Below are 17,426 nucleotides of genomic sequence, written 5' to 3'. Positions count from 1 at the left end.
AATTTAGATTATCTGGTAAAACAATAGAAAGCTGGAATCCCAAACGCTGCACACCAATGTGAGAAGTTGGCCTGGTATATGCTGTCCACTAATTAAAGTGGGCACCTTGTACCAGTCCAAACAACCCCTTATGGTGATAGGTTAAAGACAACCTTTATTGAAAGCTATCCTAGTGGTAGCTATGGAGAACAGCCTTCAGGCTAAGTCTTGAAGGAATGTAAAGCAGCTTGTTTTACCAGTCTATAATCTCTTGAATGACCAAATGAAAGGACAACCACACCAGGTATATATTTAAAATATATGTATTTAGGTTAAAACACACCCCTCTAGTCTCTTTATGAGACTGGAGTTTGAAGTACTTAAGTTACAAGTCAGTATTCAACAGTAAAAGCACAAATACACGTTTGGGCCCTAGGGGCGTACCAAACCATATACCAATAAAGTGGTATAAGAACCACGACTGAATTAGAGCCTAGAGCCTTTAGAAGTGCTTGGGCCCCAAGGAACCACCCAAGGCAGTGACGTAGGGGACCCACGGGGGACGCGTGCAGTGTTAGAACACAGGAGCGAATCGCCGTTAACTTCTATGGGGAAAGTCGCGATTGGAAAATTACAAGTTAAGGACACTTAGAGGGCGACTACAAGCAAACTCTTTTGGACTTAGAGGTGTCTAGAGCCAACACCCACGGGAGCACCGGAGTACTCGGGTTACCTCACCCAAGGAAGCCGGGTAGATAGGTGTCTTTTGGTGTCGGGTCCCGGCGTCGTTTTCAATGAAAGCTGGCAAAGAAGTGCTGCTACCGTGAAGAGGAGAAGTGTCCAAAGAGATCCAAGCCTGGATTGAGGATGGAAGGATCCTGAAAGCAGAGGGGACAGAGTCTGGGTCACTTACCAGTGATCAGGGGCACGATAGTCCAATGCCCACAGATGTTGGGTGCTTCAGGTGAGTTGACGGGTGTCATGACTCTTCAGCCACGAGGTCCAGGAGGTGTCAACAGTGACCAGGAGCTGGATTCAAGCTGTCCCACAAAGGCTGTTGAGTGCTGCAGTGTCGGCAACCATAATGGACCCAACAAGCCTTGGCAACGGCAAGTCAAGTGGAAATAGAAGAAGGACGTCGGTGCAGACCAGCAAGGTCTGAGGGACTTACCCAGTGAGCGTAAGTCAGGGCACGTCTGGTGCAACCAGGAAAGCCCAAGCAGAAAAGGAGTTGCCTTCGTGGGGACCCACTAGCCAATGGGCTAGCAAGCACGAAGGAGCTTCGAGCAGTTGCATTGGAAACTGGCCCACGGGTCACTTGTGGAGTGGAGGCCAGAGGTCTTTGATGCAGTCGGTGCTCAAGGCTGGGGCTACTCGAAGCCCAAAGCACAACTTCAAGGATGACCAGGAAGATGATGTACCAGCAAAAGTTGGCGGTGTTCAGGGGTCATGGTTCCACATCACCCACGATAGCCACAGGCCTCATCTTTGCTGTGGACTCAGGGTAGCCTCGGAGAAGTCTGGAAATCCACCTCTTGTGATGCAAAGACTTCGGCGTCCGGCGTGAGCTTCAGAGTTGCAGACCGGACAGTTGCTTCTTTGGTGCCTGCCAAGCAGGGGAGTCACTCCTTGACCCCAAGGGAGATTTCTTCAGTCTTCTAGTCGAAATAGGACATCGAAAGTCCAGGATATATGTTACAGAGTTTTGTCCAGGGTAATCCAACGTCTCAAGGACTGGGTTCCTATACTTACACTAAGATCGGGGGTTGGACATACTCTGGGGACCCACCTATGGGAGGGTTTGGAAAGAGGGGTGGTTACACCCATTGCCTTTGTCCAGTTTCACACCAGAGCAGGGGCAGGTAGCCCCTGCAACCAGTTTGAACTGGACTATGCACAGGGACACCAAGCGTGCCCCCAGTGCAGGACTTCAAAGCACCAGAGAGTGCTCCCGCCCAGCCCCAATACACATCTGCCTGTCTGGGGAGGTGGTTACACCTCCCTGTGACAGGAAACCTATTGTCCAGGCCTTCCCTGCCGAAGTTTCATATTACATCACTCATGACATGGTCAGTGACATCACTGATGACATCACTAATGACAACTCAAATGACATCACTGATGACATCATCAAGTGACTGTGTGTTTCTGAAAAGTTTAAGTATGTTTTATATATATACCAAGGTGCATTGAAGAATGAGTGGGTGTATGAGTGTCTGAATTAATTATTTAGTGGGTTCATGACTGACTCTATAAGTGAATGATTAAACATGTCTTAGTGAATGCATCGGTGAATGACTAATCTGTGTGAATGTCTGTATCAGTCTATCCATTCCTCTGTAAATCCCTGCATGAGTTGGTGAGTAGCTACATGAGTGTCTATATGAGTTAATGATTGGTTGTCTGATTACCTGTATGGGTGCCTGAGTGTCTGTGTGGGTGGGTGGTGGGTGTAACTTCTTGCATGGGTGCGTGAGTGGGTGATTCAGTGGGTGTTTGGGTTCATGAGTGCATCTGCAAGGGGGACTGTATGGGTGACTGAGTGTGCTTATGGCTGTGTTGGTGAGTGAGTGGATGTCTCAGTGGTATATGTATGGGTAACTACATATGTGAAAGGCAATATATGTGAGTGTTAGAGTATATAACTGACTATATGTGAGAGTGACTGATTGTGAGAGTGGCTGTATGGATGAGTGTGTGCTTGTGTCAGTGATTGTATAAGAGAGTAAGTATGTGTTAGTTTCTGTATGAATAAGTGAGGTGGTGTGTTTATAACTATATAGGTGAGTAAATGGGAGTGTGATTGATTCTTTGCATGACTGACTTGGTGTTAGAGGAACTCTATGGGTGAATGGCGGTGTGTGAGTATCTGTATGGGTGTAATTGTGCATATATCAGAGGGTGTATTGATGAGTGACTGCGTGTATGAGGGACTGTATGAGGGAGTGAGTAGGTGTGTGTAGCCCTATGAATTAGTGAGTGGGTATGTACTAACTGGTATTTGTGTGTCTATGGTTTTGAGAATGGTAGTCTGTATATCAGAGTGGGTGTATCAAAGGTTATATTAGGAAGTGAGGAGGTCCATCCGATGATCACGTGGATGATGTCATCAGTGATGTCATTTGAGATGTCATTAGTGATGTCACTGACCATGTCATGAGTGATGTAATATGTGATGTAATCAGCAGTGTATTGCGGGGGAGCGAGTTATAGTTAGCTAACTATAACGGCTGAATTTCTCTGGTTTTGTGCGCGTGAAATGTCCAACTAACTATAATGTCCCTGAAACCTGTTGGTTTTTTTTCAGTGAATTTCTAAAAAAATGTAATGCTCATTTTTAACTATAGCGTCCCTGAAACCTATGGTTTTTTCAGGGAATTTCTAAGGTTTTTTAAATGTTAATTTCTAACTATGCTTACAGAGGTAGGACATGTGCACAAAGAGGAAGAAAGGTGCAGAAAGAAGCAAGTGAAATGCAAAAAGAGGCAACAGAAGTCCAGAAAGAGGAAGAAAGGTGCAGAAAAAAGCAAGGGATATGCAGAAAGAACCAACAGAGATGCAGAAAGCGGCCTTGTTGCAAAGGTGCAGAAAGAGGCAAGAGGGGTGTAGGAATGTGCAAGAGAGTAGCACATAGAAGCAAGAACAGTGCAGAAAGAACCAACAGAGGTGCAGAAAGAGGCAAGAGGTGTGCTGAAAGAGGCAATAGAAGTACAGAAAAAAGCAAAAGACGTGCAAAAAGAGGCAAGAGGGGCACAGAAAGAGGGAAGAGGGGTTTGAAAGAGGCACGAGTAGTGCAGTAAGAACCAACAGAGGTGCAGAAAGAGTCAAGAGGGGTGCTGAAAGAGGCAATAGAAGTGCAGAAAAAAGCAACAGAGGTATCGAAAGAGGTATGAGGGGTACAAAAAGAGGGAAGAGGGGTGCAGAAAGAAGCAAGAGTTGTGCAGAAAGAAGGAACAGAGGTGCGGAAAGAAGCAAGAGGGGTGCAGAAAGAAACAAAAGAAGTGCAGAAACAAGGAACAAAGTTACAGAAAGAGGCAAGAGAGGTACAGAAAAAGGGGAGAGGGTTGTGAAAGAGACACGAGGGGTACAGAAAAAAGCGAGGCATGCAGAAAGAAGCAAGAGCAAAGCAGTAAAAAACAACAGAGGTGCAGAAGGAGGCAAGAGGGGTACAGAAATAGGTAAGAGGGGTACAGAAAGAGGCAAGAGAGGAGCACAGAGATGAAAGAAGGGTGCAGAAAGAGGCAAGTTGGGTGCAGAAAGAAGCAAGAGAAGTGTACAAAGAAGCAAGAGAAGTACAGAAAGAAACAACAGAGGTGTAGAAAGAAGCAAGAGATGTGTAGAATAAACCAACAGAGGTGCAGAGAGAGGCAAAAGGGGTACAGAAAGATGCAGGAGAAGTGCAGAAAAAAGCAAAATAGGAACAGAAAGAGGCAAGAGGGGTACAGAAAGAGGCAAGAACAGTGCAGAAAGAACCAAGAGACATGCAGGAAAAGGGAAGAAGGGTGTAGAAAAAGGCAAGAGAGTTGCAGAAACAGGCAAAAGAGGTGCACACAGAGGCAAGAGAGGTACAGAAAGAACCAACAGAGGTGCAAAAAGAGGCAAGAGGGGTGCAGAAATGTGCAAGAGAGTGGCAGATAGAAGCAAGAGCAGTGCAGAAAGAACCAACACAGGTGTAGAAAGAGGCAAGAGGGGTACAGAAAGAAGCAGAAGAAGTGCAGAAAAAAGCAAAAGAGGTACAGAAAGAGGCAAGAGGGATGCAACAAGAGGGAAGAGGATTGTGAAAGAGGCACGAGGAGTGCAGAAAGAACCAACACAGGTGCAAAAAGAGGCAGGAGGGGTACAGAAAGAGGCAAGAGAGTGCAGAAAAAAGCATCAGTGGTGCAGAAAGAGGGAAGAGGGGTGTAGAAAGGAGCACAAGATGTGCAGAAAGAAACAAAAGAATGGCAGAATGAAACAAAAGAAGTCCAGAAAGAAGGAACAGAGGTGCAGAAAGAAGCAAGAGGGGTGCAGGAAGAGGCATGTGAGGTGCAGAAAGAAGCAATAGATGTGCAGAAAGAGGAAGGAAAAGTGCATAAAGAGGCAAGAGAGTTGCAGAAACAGGCAAAAGAGGTGCACAAAGAGGGAACAGGGGTGCACATAGAGGCAAGAGAGGTACAGAAAGAACCAACAGAGGTGCAGAAAGAGGCAAGAGGGGTGTAGGAATGTGCAAGAGAGTAGCACATAGAAGCAAGAACAGTGCAGAAAGAACCAACAGAGGTGCAGAAAGAGGCAAGAGGGGTGCTGAAAGAGGCAATAGAAGTACAGAAAAAAGCAAAAGAGGTGCAAAAAGAGGCAAGAGGGGCGCAGAAAGAGGGAAGGGGGGTTTGAAAGAGGCACGAGTAGTGCAGAAAGAACCAACAGAGGTTCAGAAAGAGGCAAGAGGGGTGCTGAAAGAGGCAATAGAAGTGCAGAAAAAAGCAACAGAGGTATCGAAAGAGGGAAGAGGGGTACAAAAAGAGGGAAGAGGGGTGCAGAAAGAAGCAAGAGTTGTGCAGAAAGAAGGAACAGAGGTGCTGAAAGAAGCAAGAGGGGTGCAGGAAGAAACAAAAGAAGTGCAGAAACATGGAACAAAGTTGCAGAAAGAGGCAAGAGAGGTACAGAAAAAGGGGAGAGGGTTGTGAAAGAGACACGAGGGGTACAGAAAAAAGCGAGGCATGCAGAAAGAAGCAAGAGCAAAGCAGTAAAAAACAACAGAGGTGCAGAAGGAGGCAAGAGGGGTACAGAAATAGGTAAGAGGGGTACAGAAAGAGGCAAGAGAGGTGCACAAAGATGAAAGAAGGGTGCAGAAAGAGGCAAGTTGGGTGCAGAAAGAAGCAAGAGAAGTTTAGAAAGAAGCAAGAGAAGTACAGAAAGAAACAACAGAGGTGTAGAAAGAAGCAAGAGATGTGTAGAATAAACCAACAGTGGTGCAGAGAGAGGCAAGAGGGGTGCAGAAAGAGGCAAGAGCAGTGCAGAAAGAACCAAGAGACATGCAGGAAAAGGGAAGAAGGGTGTAGGAAAGTAGGATCTGCTTCAAATGTTTACTCCCACTTATTGCTGGTGTTTCACTGTTTTTCGACTTTAGTCTGGCTGGGACCCTGCTATTCAGGGCCCCAGCCTAGCTGCTTCCTCTCTAAAATGATTCCATGTACTTTAGGTACAGTTCAGATTGGATCTGAGGTGCCCTTAGAAGTCCCTAGTATATGGTATACTATGTACCCAGGGCATAGGTACTCCAGAGGCCTACCAGGGGCTGAAGCAACTAAGTGGTGAGTCCCACAGACCTTGCTGGTCTGCACCGAAGCATCTTTCTCGTTTCTGTGTGGGTTGCTGTTGTGTCAAATCCGGGCACCAGTACTGCAGCACTCGACATCCTTCATGGGACAGCTCGAATCCAGCTCCTGGTCATACTCGATGCCTCCTGGACCTCGTGGCTGAAGAGTCAAGCTTCACCTCTTTCACCTGAAATCACCCGACATCAGTGGGCATCTGCTCATCGCCTTCCTGGTCACTGGCAAGTGACCCAGACTCTGTCCCCTCTGCTTTCAGGTTCTTCTCATCTTCGATCCAGGCTTGGATCTCTTCGGAAAATTTGCATCTTCACGGCAGCAGCACTTCTTCGCCAGCTCCCATTGAAATCGACGACGCGACCCGACACCAAAAGACACCTATGCACCCGGCTTCCCTGGGTGAGGTAACATGAGTACTCCAGTGCTCCCGTGGGTGTTAGTCCTAGAACTTCCTAAGTCCAAAAGGGTTTGGTCCTGACTCATTTCTAAGTGTCCCTAATTTTTAAAAATCTAACCGTGACTTTCCCCATAGAAGCTAATGGGAGCTTGCGGCTGTGTTCACACACTGCACACGGCCCCCATGGGTCCCCTGTGTCACTACCTTGGGTGGTTACTTGGGGTCCCAGCAATTCTACAGGCTCTAGGCTTTGTGTCTAGTTAAGTCGTGGTTCTTATACCACTATTTTAGTATATGGTTTGGCTCGCCCCTAGGGTCTGACGTGTATTTGTGCTATTTTACTGTGATTATTGAAGCGTAACTTATGTGTTTTGACCTCTAGTCCCATAAAGAGACTAGGATGGTGTGTTTAGTAATAAATACATATATTTTATATATATACCTGGTGTGGATATCTTTCATTTTGTGACTCAAGAGATTATAGACTGGTAAAACAAGCTGCTTTACATTCCTTAAAGACTTAGCCTGAAGGCTGCTCCCCATAGCTACCACTAGGATAGCTTTCAATAAAGGTTGTCTTTAACCTATAACCAATAAGGGGTTGTTTGGACTGATACAGAGTGCCCACTATAACTAGTGGACAGCATATATCAGGCCAACTTCTCACAAGAGGTGCATAAAGAGGGAACAGGGGTGCACACAGAGGCAAGAGAGGTACAGGAAGAACCAACAAGAGGTGCATAAAGAGGCAAGAGGGGTGCAGAAATGTGCAAAAGAGTAGCGGATGGAAGCAAGAGCAGTGCGGAAAGAACCAACAAAGGCGCAGAAGGAGATGAGAGGGGTTCAGAAAGAGGCAAGAGAAATGCAGATAAAATGCAAAACAGGTACAGAAAGAGGGAAGAAGGGTGAAAGAAGAGGGAAGAGGAGCGTGAAAGAGGCACAAGGAGTGCAGAAAGAACCAACAGAGGTGCAGAAAGAAGCAAGAGGGGTGCAGAAATAGGCACGTGGTGTGCCAAAAGAAGCAAGAGATATGCAAAAAGAGGCAGGAAAAGTGCATAAAGAGGCAAGAGAGTTGCAGAAACAGGCAAAAAAGGTGCACAAAGAGGGAACGGGGGTACACACAGAGACAAGAGAGGTACAAAAAGAACCAACAGAGGTACAGAAAGAGGCAAGAGGGGTGTAGGAATGTGCAAGAGAGTAGCACATAGAAGCAAAAGCAGTGCAGAAAGAACCAACAGAGGTGCAGAAATTGGCAAGAGGGGTGCTGAAAGAGTCAAGAGAAGTACAGAAAAAAGCAAAAGAGTTGCAGAAAGAGGCAAGCGGGCACAGAAAGAGGGAAGAGGGGTGTGAAAGAGGCACGAGGAGTGCAGAATGAACCAACAGAGGTGCAGAAAGAGGCAAGAGGGGTACTGAAAGAGGCAAGAGAAGTACAGAAAAAAGCAACAGAGGTATCGAAAGAGGGAAGAGGGGTACAAAAAGAGGGAAGAGGGGTGCAGAAAGAAGCAAGAGTTGTGCAGAAAGAAACAAAAGAAGTGTAGGAAGAAACAAAAGAAGTGCAGAAAGAAGGAACAGAGGTGCTGAAAGAAGCAAGAGGGGTACAGAAAGAGGCTCGTGGGGTATAGAAAGAAGCAAGAGATGTGCAAAAAGAAGTGCAGAAAGAAGGAACAGAGGTGTAGAAAGAGGCAAGAGAGGTGCAGAAAGAGGAAAGAGGGGTGTGAAAGAGACACAAGGGGTACAGAAAAAAGCGAGGCGTGCAGAAAGAAGCAAGAGAGTTGCAGAAAGAAACAAAAGAAGTGCAGAAAGAAGGAACAGAGGTGCAGAAAGAGACAAGAGGGGTGCAGAAATAAGGAAGAGGGGTGTGAAAGAGACACAAGGGATACAGAAAGAAGCTAGAGGCATGCAGAAAGAAGCAAAAGAGTTGCAGAAAGAAACAAAAGAAGTGCAGAAAGAAGGAACAGGGGTGCAGAAAGCGACAAGATGGGTGTAGAAAGAGGGAAGAGGGGTGTGAAAGAGACACAAGGGATACAGAAAGAAGCAAGAGGCATGCAGAAAGAAGCAAAAGAGTTGCAGAAAGAAGGAACAGAGGTGCAGAAAGAGGCATGAGAGGTGCAGAAAGAGGGAAGAGGGGTGTGAAAGAGACATGAGGGGTACAGAAAAAAGCGAGGCGTGCAGAAAGAAGCAAGAGAGTTACAGAAAGAAACAAAAGAAGTACAGAAATAAGGAACAGAGGTGCAGAAAGAGACAAGAGGGGTGCAGAAAGAGGGAAGAGGGGTGTGTAAGAGACACAAGGGATACAGAAAGAAGCAAGAGGCACGCAGAAAGAAGCAAAAGAGTTGCAGAAAGAAACAAAAGAAGTGCAGAAAGAAGGAACAGAGGTGCAGAAAGAGGCAAGAGAGGTGTAGAAAGAGGGAAGAGGGGTGTGAAAGAGGCACAAGGGGTACAGAAAAAGCGAGGTGTGCAGAAAGAAGCAAGAGAGTTGCAGAAAGAAACAAAAGAAGTACAGAAATAAGGAACATAGGTGTAGAAAGAGACAAGAGGGGTGCAGAAAGAGGGAAGAGGGGTGTGAAAGAGACACAAGGGATACAGAAAGAAGCAAGAGGCATGCATAAAGAAGCAAAAGAGTTGCAGAAAGAAACAAAAGAAGTGCAGAAAGAAGGAACAGAGGTGCAGAAAGCGACAAGAGGGGTGAAGAAAGAGGGAAGAGGGGTGTTTAAGAGACACAAGGGACACAGAAAGAAGCAAGAGGCATGCAGAAAGAAGCAAAAGAGTTGCAGAAAGAAGGAACAGAGGTGGAGAAAGAAGCAAGAGAAGTGCAGAAAGAGGGAGGAAGGCTGCAGAAAGAGGGAATAGGGGCAGAAAGAAGCATGAGTGATGCAGAAAGAAGCAAGAGAGGAGCAGAAAAAAGCAAGAGTAGTTCAAAAAGAAGCAACAGGGGTGCAGAAAGAGGCAAGAGGGGTGCAAAAATGGAAGAGGAGTGCTGAAAGAGGCACTAGAGCTGCAGAAAGAAGCAATTGATTTGCAGCAAGAAACAAAGAAGTGCAGAAAGAAGGAACAGAGGTGCAGAAAGGGGCAACATGGGTGAAGAAAGAGGGAAGAGAGGTGAAGAAAGAGGCAATGGGAGCAGAAGGAAGCAAGAGAGCTACAGAAAGAATCAAAAGAAGTGCAGAAAAAAGGAACGTAGGGACAGAAAGAGGCAAGGGGGTGTAGAAAGAGGCAAAATGGGTGTAGAAAGAGGCAAAAGGGGTGCAGAAAGAAAGAAAAGAAGTACAGAAAGAAGGAACAGAGGTGCAGAATGAGGCAAGAGGGGTGCACAAAGGGGTGTCAAAGAGGCACGAGGAGTGTAGAAAGAAGCAAGAGGATTGCAGAAAGAAGCAACAGATGTGCAGAAAGAGGGAAGAGGGGTGCAAAAAGAGGGAAGTGGGGGCAGAAAAAGCCAACAGGGGTGCAGAAAGAGGGTGGATGGGTTTGATAAAGAGGCAAGGAGGTGCAGAAAGAAGCAGGAGTGCTGCAGAAAGAAACAGAAGAAGTCCAGAAAGAAAGAACAGAGGTGTAGGAAGAGGCAAAAGTGGTACAGAAAGAGGTAAAAGGGGTTCAGAAAGAGGCAAAGGGGTGCAGAAAGAAGTGAGAGGTGCAGAAAGAAACAAAAGAAGTGCAAAAAGAAAGAACAGAAGTGCAGAAAGAGGCAACAGGGGTGCAGAAAGAGGGTAGATTGGTGGAAAAGAGGCAAGGGGGCATAGAAAGAAGCAAGAGAGCTGCAGAAAGAAACAGAAGAAGTGCAGAAAGAAGGAACAGAGGTGCAGAAAGAGGCAAGAGAAATTCATAAAGAAGCAACAGACATGAAGAAAGGGGGAAGTAGGGTGAAGAAAGAGGCAAGAGGGATACAGAAAGAACCAAGAGAGGTACAGAAAGAAGGAACAGAGGTGCAGAAAGAGGCAAGAGGGTTGCAGATAGAAGGAAGAGGGCTGTGAAAGAGGCACAAGGGTTGCAGAAAGAAGCAATAGTCATGCAAAAAGAAGCAAGAGAGTTGCAGAAAGAAACAAAAGAAGTGCAGAAAGAAGGAACAGAGGTGCAGAAAGAGGCTAGAGGGATGCAGAAAGAGGGAAGGGGTGCAGAAAGAGGCACAAGGGTTGCAGAAATAGGGGACAGAGGTGCAGAAAGAATCAAGAGAAGTGCAGAAACAAGAAACAGAGGTGCAGAAAGAGGGCTGAGGGGTGGAAAAAGGGGCAATAGAAATGCAGAAAGAAGCAAAAGGGGGGAGCAGGGGTGGAGAAAGTAGCAAACAGGGGTGGCCACTCCATTAGGGCGTTGGAGTACCGCCCCACTGCTTTCTCGCAGTGCGAGAAGCAGAAAATAAAATGGTATTTAAATACCATTTTATTTTCTGGTTATCGTGCTGCGAGAAAGCCGAAGGCAGAGGTATGCCTGGTTGGGATGGGCCAGAGGATATGCCTGGTTGGGCGGGTCAGGGAGGGGTAGCTTGCACCCTGGGGCCGACCAAAGCAGTCATGCGCACTCTACATTTTCTCGATGTAGGCTGCATGCAGCCTACATAGAGAAAATGTCCTCCCAACAGGTGCCTGGCTGGGCGCTGTCTGGGACTCCGCACCAATCACAACGCTGCCATTGCAGTGTTGTGATTAGCTACAGGAGGGGAGGGCGGAGGGAGCATGCCTGTTCCTGTTCCGGACCGGTCCAGGAGCAGAGGCGGTGCGGGAGAGGGATCAGGTAAGTTTTATTTATATTTTACACCCCCCGCCCCGAGAATTGCGAGCCCTGTACTTGTTCTTATGGGGTGACAAGAACCCAGTGAAAGGCAGTGCCATCAATTTGTGGATTGTGAACTGTCTAATGAGTGCCGGAGAAATGTCAAATTAGATATATGGAGCATGCATTTAAATAATCATTTGTGCATGGAGGCGGTTTGCTTTCCAAAGCAGATTTTATTAACGTAGAAATTTAAGGAATTATTCTTGTGTTCATCTATATAATTGTGTTGATGATGTGAGGACAGAGGAGTAGGTCGTGATTTATTTGACCTCCATATGATTGAATCCCCAGGCTGAATAATCAATCACTATGAATTCAGTTTTCAGTGTCAGTTCGAGGACTGTCACTACAGTCACACTCGTCTTCTGAATTCTTCTTAGCTTCAAGCGATGCGAGACGGTGGCCCACAGCTGGCCAGAGCAAATGTTTGCTGACATCCTAGTCATTAAAGTGTTTGTCAATATTGTCAGCAAGCATGTGACATCAGGTGCCTACATCTGGCCCATTGCAGCTGATTCAAACCTATGCCATGAAAGTAATTTACAATAACAGGAACATGGGCATGCAGCAAGATCGTCTTTTTATCGTCATGTATGTATGTGTGTCAGAAAACACGGGGACTCTGCTTCTGTGCATGCTATGGTTTTCAGGCCAGCAGAAGGATTGTTAATGTAGAACATGTAGATTCGATCAAATGTCTCAACATATGAGTATTAGCCATCATGACTAATAGGGGGCATTATTGATTACTGGTTCAGCTTGAGGTACTTATGAACACGCCATTTCCACCTGTTTTTATTCCATTGACATTTTATGGACTGATTTTGCTGGGCCTCTGTCAGTGCCAACGGTTCTAAGATTCTGGTTCTGCCAGCTATCAAGATTAATACTCGCCGTCTTCTTGAGGTTGGAGAGTATTTACACCATGGTTTCCTAGGATATAGTTCCTGCCAACAAATATTCTGTAGACACTTTCTTAAAAAGGAATCAACATATTCAGCATAATCAAGGGGTAAATCTGTTATTTTGTTGTACTGATGATCAAGGGAGTGCCAGAAAGATGAAATACCCTGACTTTGAACCATGTCCTGAATACTTGTGTGATAAATGAACCCCTCACTCATTCTGGAGATTGTTTCCAATGACGGAAGGGACTTCTGAAATTGCATTCCTTCCTTTTCCTCCATCCTTCTTTCGACCTTTTGTCCTTCCTTCTAATCATCCTCCTTTCTGTCTTTTTATAACTCTTTTCCTTCCTACGTGAGAACATTTTGGTACTTTTTCCATTCACCCATCCACCCACCTGTCCAGGCATCCATCCAATCATCCATCCATTGTACCTTCCTTCTTTCTTTATTTAAGACTGCCACTCTATTTTATCCTCCATCCATCCATTCATTCTTCTCTCCAGTCACCCTTCTATGCACCCACTATCCATCCTTAACATTGTCCATCCCTCCATCCTGCTGTCCAGTCATCCAACTCTGCATCCATCTCGCTATCCATCAATGTTCTCTACATCCTTCCCTCAAATCAACTCTACATTCATCCATTCACCCTCTCTCAATCTTTCTGAACACACCTCCTTCTCTCCATCCCTCCCTCCAGCCTTTCCTTCCATTGCAAGAGGTCGTACTAAATAGCTTTTTGGAAGCCAAGTCTATATTTAGAAGAAATGAGCCATAAACAACGTACCCTTTCGCATTACAGAGGGATTGCCCAGTGACGCCCCCTCCAACCCCTCAACCCAGTGTCTGAAGTGGGGGTAATGGAGCCCCAGATGATGTTCAGAGGATACAGATTTTTACAGGTTTTTTTTTCAAATTGAGTTCAATGAATGAATGAATGAAGAAGCATTTATAGAGCGCCTGGTTACCCGAAAGCATCCCCGCTCTAGAAAGTCACTCAATCATTCGTAACTATTCACAGAAAAAGAAAAGTTTTAACTGTTTACGAAAGTGACAGTGGTTCGTTTGTGACCGAATATGAAAGGGAACCCTATTCCAGAGTTTTGCAACACAGTGGGAGAACATACGGCCTCCACCTCTGGTACGATTTACTTTGGGGACTATTAGTAAATGTTTGCCCTCTGATCTTAAGGTTATTTGTGGTTGATAGGGGTGAACCATATTCTGGACCAACCTAGATCCTTTTCCAGTCAGGGATTTATGTGTAATACACATAGATTTGAATTGGATCCTCTCCTGAATGGGGAGCCAATGCAGTGAGGATAAAGCAGATTTAGCTGAGAGGCGTTTCGGGATATTCAACAGAAGTCGAGCTGCGCAGTTTTGTACCGTCTGCAGAATTTTAATAGTGAACAGCGGGGCTCCAAGATATATGGAGTTTGCGCAATCCAACCTTGACAGGATAAGCGCCTGAACCAGCAGTCTTCTAGCCAGAAATGGGAGGATAGGAAGAATCCTCCTGATAATCCGAAGAAGGCCATAGTAAGTACCTGCCACTTTCCGCGCCCGTTCCTTAAAGTCAAGGTTGGCATCTAACACAATTCTTAGACTTTTTATAGAATATTTTGGGGTAGGTGAAGGTCCAAGGCTAACCGGCCACCAAGAATCAATATTCATAGGGGTTGCCTTACCGAGAAGCATAACTTCTGTTTTCGCTCCATTAAGCTTCAGATAAGAGGCCTCCATCCAACTGGCCACTCTTTCCAGACAGGACGTGAGAGCCCCTCCTGAATTGTCATTATTGTTCAGAGAAACGACTAGCTGAGCATAGGTGAGAATCTGCACCCCAAATGGGGTGACGATGCTAGCCAATGAACTCAGGTAGACATTGAACAAGGTGGGGCTTAATGCTGAGCCCTGAGGGACTCCGCAAGAAAGAGGTATTGGGTTAGAGGCGCAGTCATCTACAAAGACTGAAAAGACTCTGTCTTCTAGAAAAGACTGAAGCCATTTCAATACGGCCCCCCCACCCCAATACCTTGGAGTCGGTTGATCAGGAGTGAGTGGTTGACCGTGTCGAAGGCAGCGCTGAGGTCTAGTAAAATAATTACAGCGCAGCCTCCGTTATCTAAAATCTTCCTGGATTCCTCCACCACCGACAGGAGCACAGTCTCAGTACCCTGTTGCACCCTAAAGCCGGTCTGGGATGACTGCAACAATTCATTCTTTTCGAGAAAGCTGGAAAGCACAAAATTTACATGCTGCTCGGCTATTTTACAAACACCAGGAAGCAGGGAAATGGGTCTGTAATTTGACTAGTCTTCCGGATCCAGGTTGGGCTTCTTCAACAGGGCCTTAACCATTGCCCTTTTCCACAGAGGAGGTACAATACCTGTACGGAACGAAGCATTAATGAGATCAATCAAAACTGATAAGATGGTCTTCCTGATTTTAAAAAGAACAGTAGGAGGGGCAGGATCAGAGGGGGAGCCTGATTTAAGATGGGTTAAAATTTCAACCGAAGCAGACTCATCTAAGAGAGGAATTTCTTCCAGAAGAGCTTGTTCCTGCATGGAGTTGTTTTGGTGGCACAGCTGTAAATCTCTTTCCAGAGGAAAGGATTTATAGATGAGAGGCTTTTACTTCTAAACAGCTTAGCCCCTGTGTCTGGATCCGATGTTAGTATGTGTGTACATAAAGGAACATGGAGGTATGATCACCTGCATGGCTAGCTCACGAAGCATCTCTTATTCAAATATTCATCCAGGAGATATGCACATAATCTTATCCACACCATCAACTCCTCATTCAGACATCCATCCACTCGATCTGCACAGCAGCCACACCGGGTGCTTTGAAAGTTCCAAGAATTTGAATTCTGTGAATCAGAGTGTCTGATTTTGAACTCTGATGTTTTTCTGCTCACTTAAGTTCTACTTACATGTTCAAAATTCACTGTACATCTAACAGAGTATAATGGAATCCAGGCAGCCTGTTGGTGCGTATAGTTGAGCTGAACGTTTCTTGTTTGCTTTCCTGTAAGCGGAAAAAACTTTCCAGATTTTCCCCCAAACGGCATTTCAGAAAAGCGTTGTTTTGTCCAGCAGTGCACAGGAGTCTCGGGTGGTATGGGTCCACTTATAGAGCCAACTCTGCTCTGCAGAGATTCTTGCCCTGATGACATTAAAGAATTCTTAAACAAACTGGTTTAAATATGGTTTTCCTTTAATTTATAATTTATTTTGAATGTAGGTGGTGTGAGAGGCTCCTATAGGCATTTTTCAGATAATTCGGTTTGTTTCATGCAACATCCATATAAAAAGCTTATTTTACATCAAAGCAGGACCTCAAATGTGAGAAATGTAAGGTCATCACAGATATTATTTGCAGTACTATTAGTGAGCATTATTGACAATTGTTTTATTAACCTTCTTGCTTTCTCAAATATGCTTGAAAATGCACCATTTGCTCGTCTTTTTTTCTAAATTTTCTTAGGGGAAGACCTCCCCTGGACACCCCTTGTGGCTGATGGGCTCGCTCGTTGCACTCACTCGCCACCAGCCACTCATCACATACTTTTACGCGCACCGCTTTCCAGACTCACCAGCCACCACTGGTGGCGAGAGGGGTGCAGAAAGAAGCAAGAGAGGTACAGAAAGAGCCAAGAGGGGTACAGAAAGAGGGAAGAGGGGTGCAGAAAGAAGCACAAATGGTGCAGAAAGAGGGATGAGGGGTAGATAAAGAGGCAAGACAAGTGCAGAAAGAAGCAACAGAGATGCAAAAGGGGGAACAGGGGTGGAGAATGTGGCAAGAGGGGTGAAGAAAGAAGCAAGAGAGATGCAGAAAGAAAGAAGAGAAGTACAGAAAGAAGGAACAGAGGTGCAGAAAGAGGGAAGAGGGGTGCAGAAAGAGGTAAGAAAGGTGCAGAAAGAGGCAAGAGGGGTGAACAAAGAAGCAAGTGAGGTGCAGAAAGAGGCAACAGAGGTGCAGAAAGAGGCAAAAGAGGTACAGAAAAGTAAACATGATTTGCAGAAAGAGGCAAGAGAAGTGCAGAAAAAGAAAGAAAGGTGCAGAAAGAAGCAACAGAAATGCAGAAAGAGGTAAGAGAGGCGCATAAAGAAGCAAGAGTGGCTTGCACACCATTAGTACCAATATAATACCCACATTTAGCAATAAGTAACAGGTGACCATTCTAGGTTTGCAAAGGGCCTTCCACCACGCTTTAACACTTGTCTCTGCATTTTTTGGTAATGTTTGAGCCCCTTGAGCTAGAAACAAGTCTTTTGTTGTTCAAAACTGCAGATTAGGCAGCAGAGGATGGATTGTGTTGCTAATGTGGAAAATGTATAATTGTGCGAAAGTCGGTGCAGCCAAATAGTCGCATTATTCCAGTGGACCTGCTCATACCTCTGACTAGGTCCAGAAGTGCTCCTCAGTGATTTCTTCCTTTTTTGTCTTATTGAGTTCATAATTTAGCTTCTATGGATTCGAGGAAGACTAAACCTGAGGTTACCACTCCACAAAACAGACTACCATACCACATAATTACTTTCCATAACACATAATCCCACTCTACATAATTCCTATACACTGAAGACCACATACTTTCTGTTAGACCTGGTACCATTGGCGTGAGTCTACCTTCAATTTTTTGCTGTTGTCTCCTCTGTTTTTGATGTGTTTTTGCTGGTTAGATGCTTTGGGCACTGTGCCACTGCTATTCAGTGCAACAGTGCAAGTGCTCCCTATTGTAAATTATTGGCTTATTTGATTTACCTGACAGACTCTAGTACAGTGCACCATGTGTGCCCAAGGCCTGTCGATCAAATGCTGCTAGTGGCCTTGCAGCATTGGTTGTGCCTCCCACAGATGCAGCTTGTAAAGTGTGTCTCAGGCCTGCCATTGCAGAGCAGGTGTGCAGTCTAGTACTAACAAACACAAGAATCCTAGGGTCTACGAACTACCTCTAAGTTTATTATTTAAACCTATGTGATAGTAAACCTAACTGGCAAAAAACTAATAGACAAGATATGCATAAGGGCAGATCCCTTTAAGGACGTAATCCCT

Source organism: Triturus cristatus, chromosome 5_1, assembly GCF_964204655.1.
Source record: "Triturus cristatus chromosome 5_1, aTriCri1.1, whole genome shotgun sequence".
Taxonomy (NCBI): domain Eukaryota; kingdom Metazoa; phylum Chordata; class Amphibia; order Caudata; family Salamandridae; genus Triturus; species Triturus cristatus.
The sequence above is the reverse complement of the archived record's forward strand: the minus strand, read 5'-3'. Positions refer to the sequence as shown.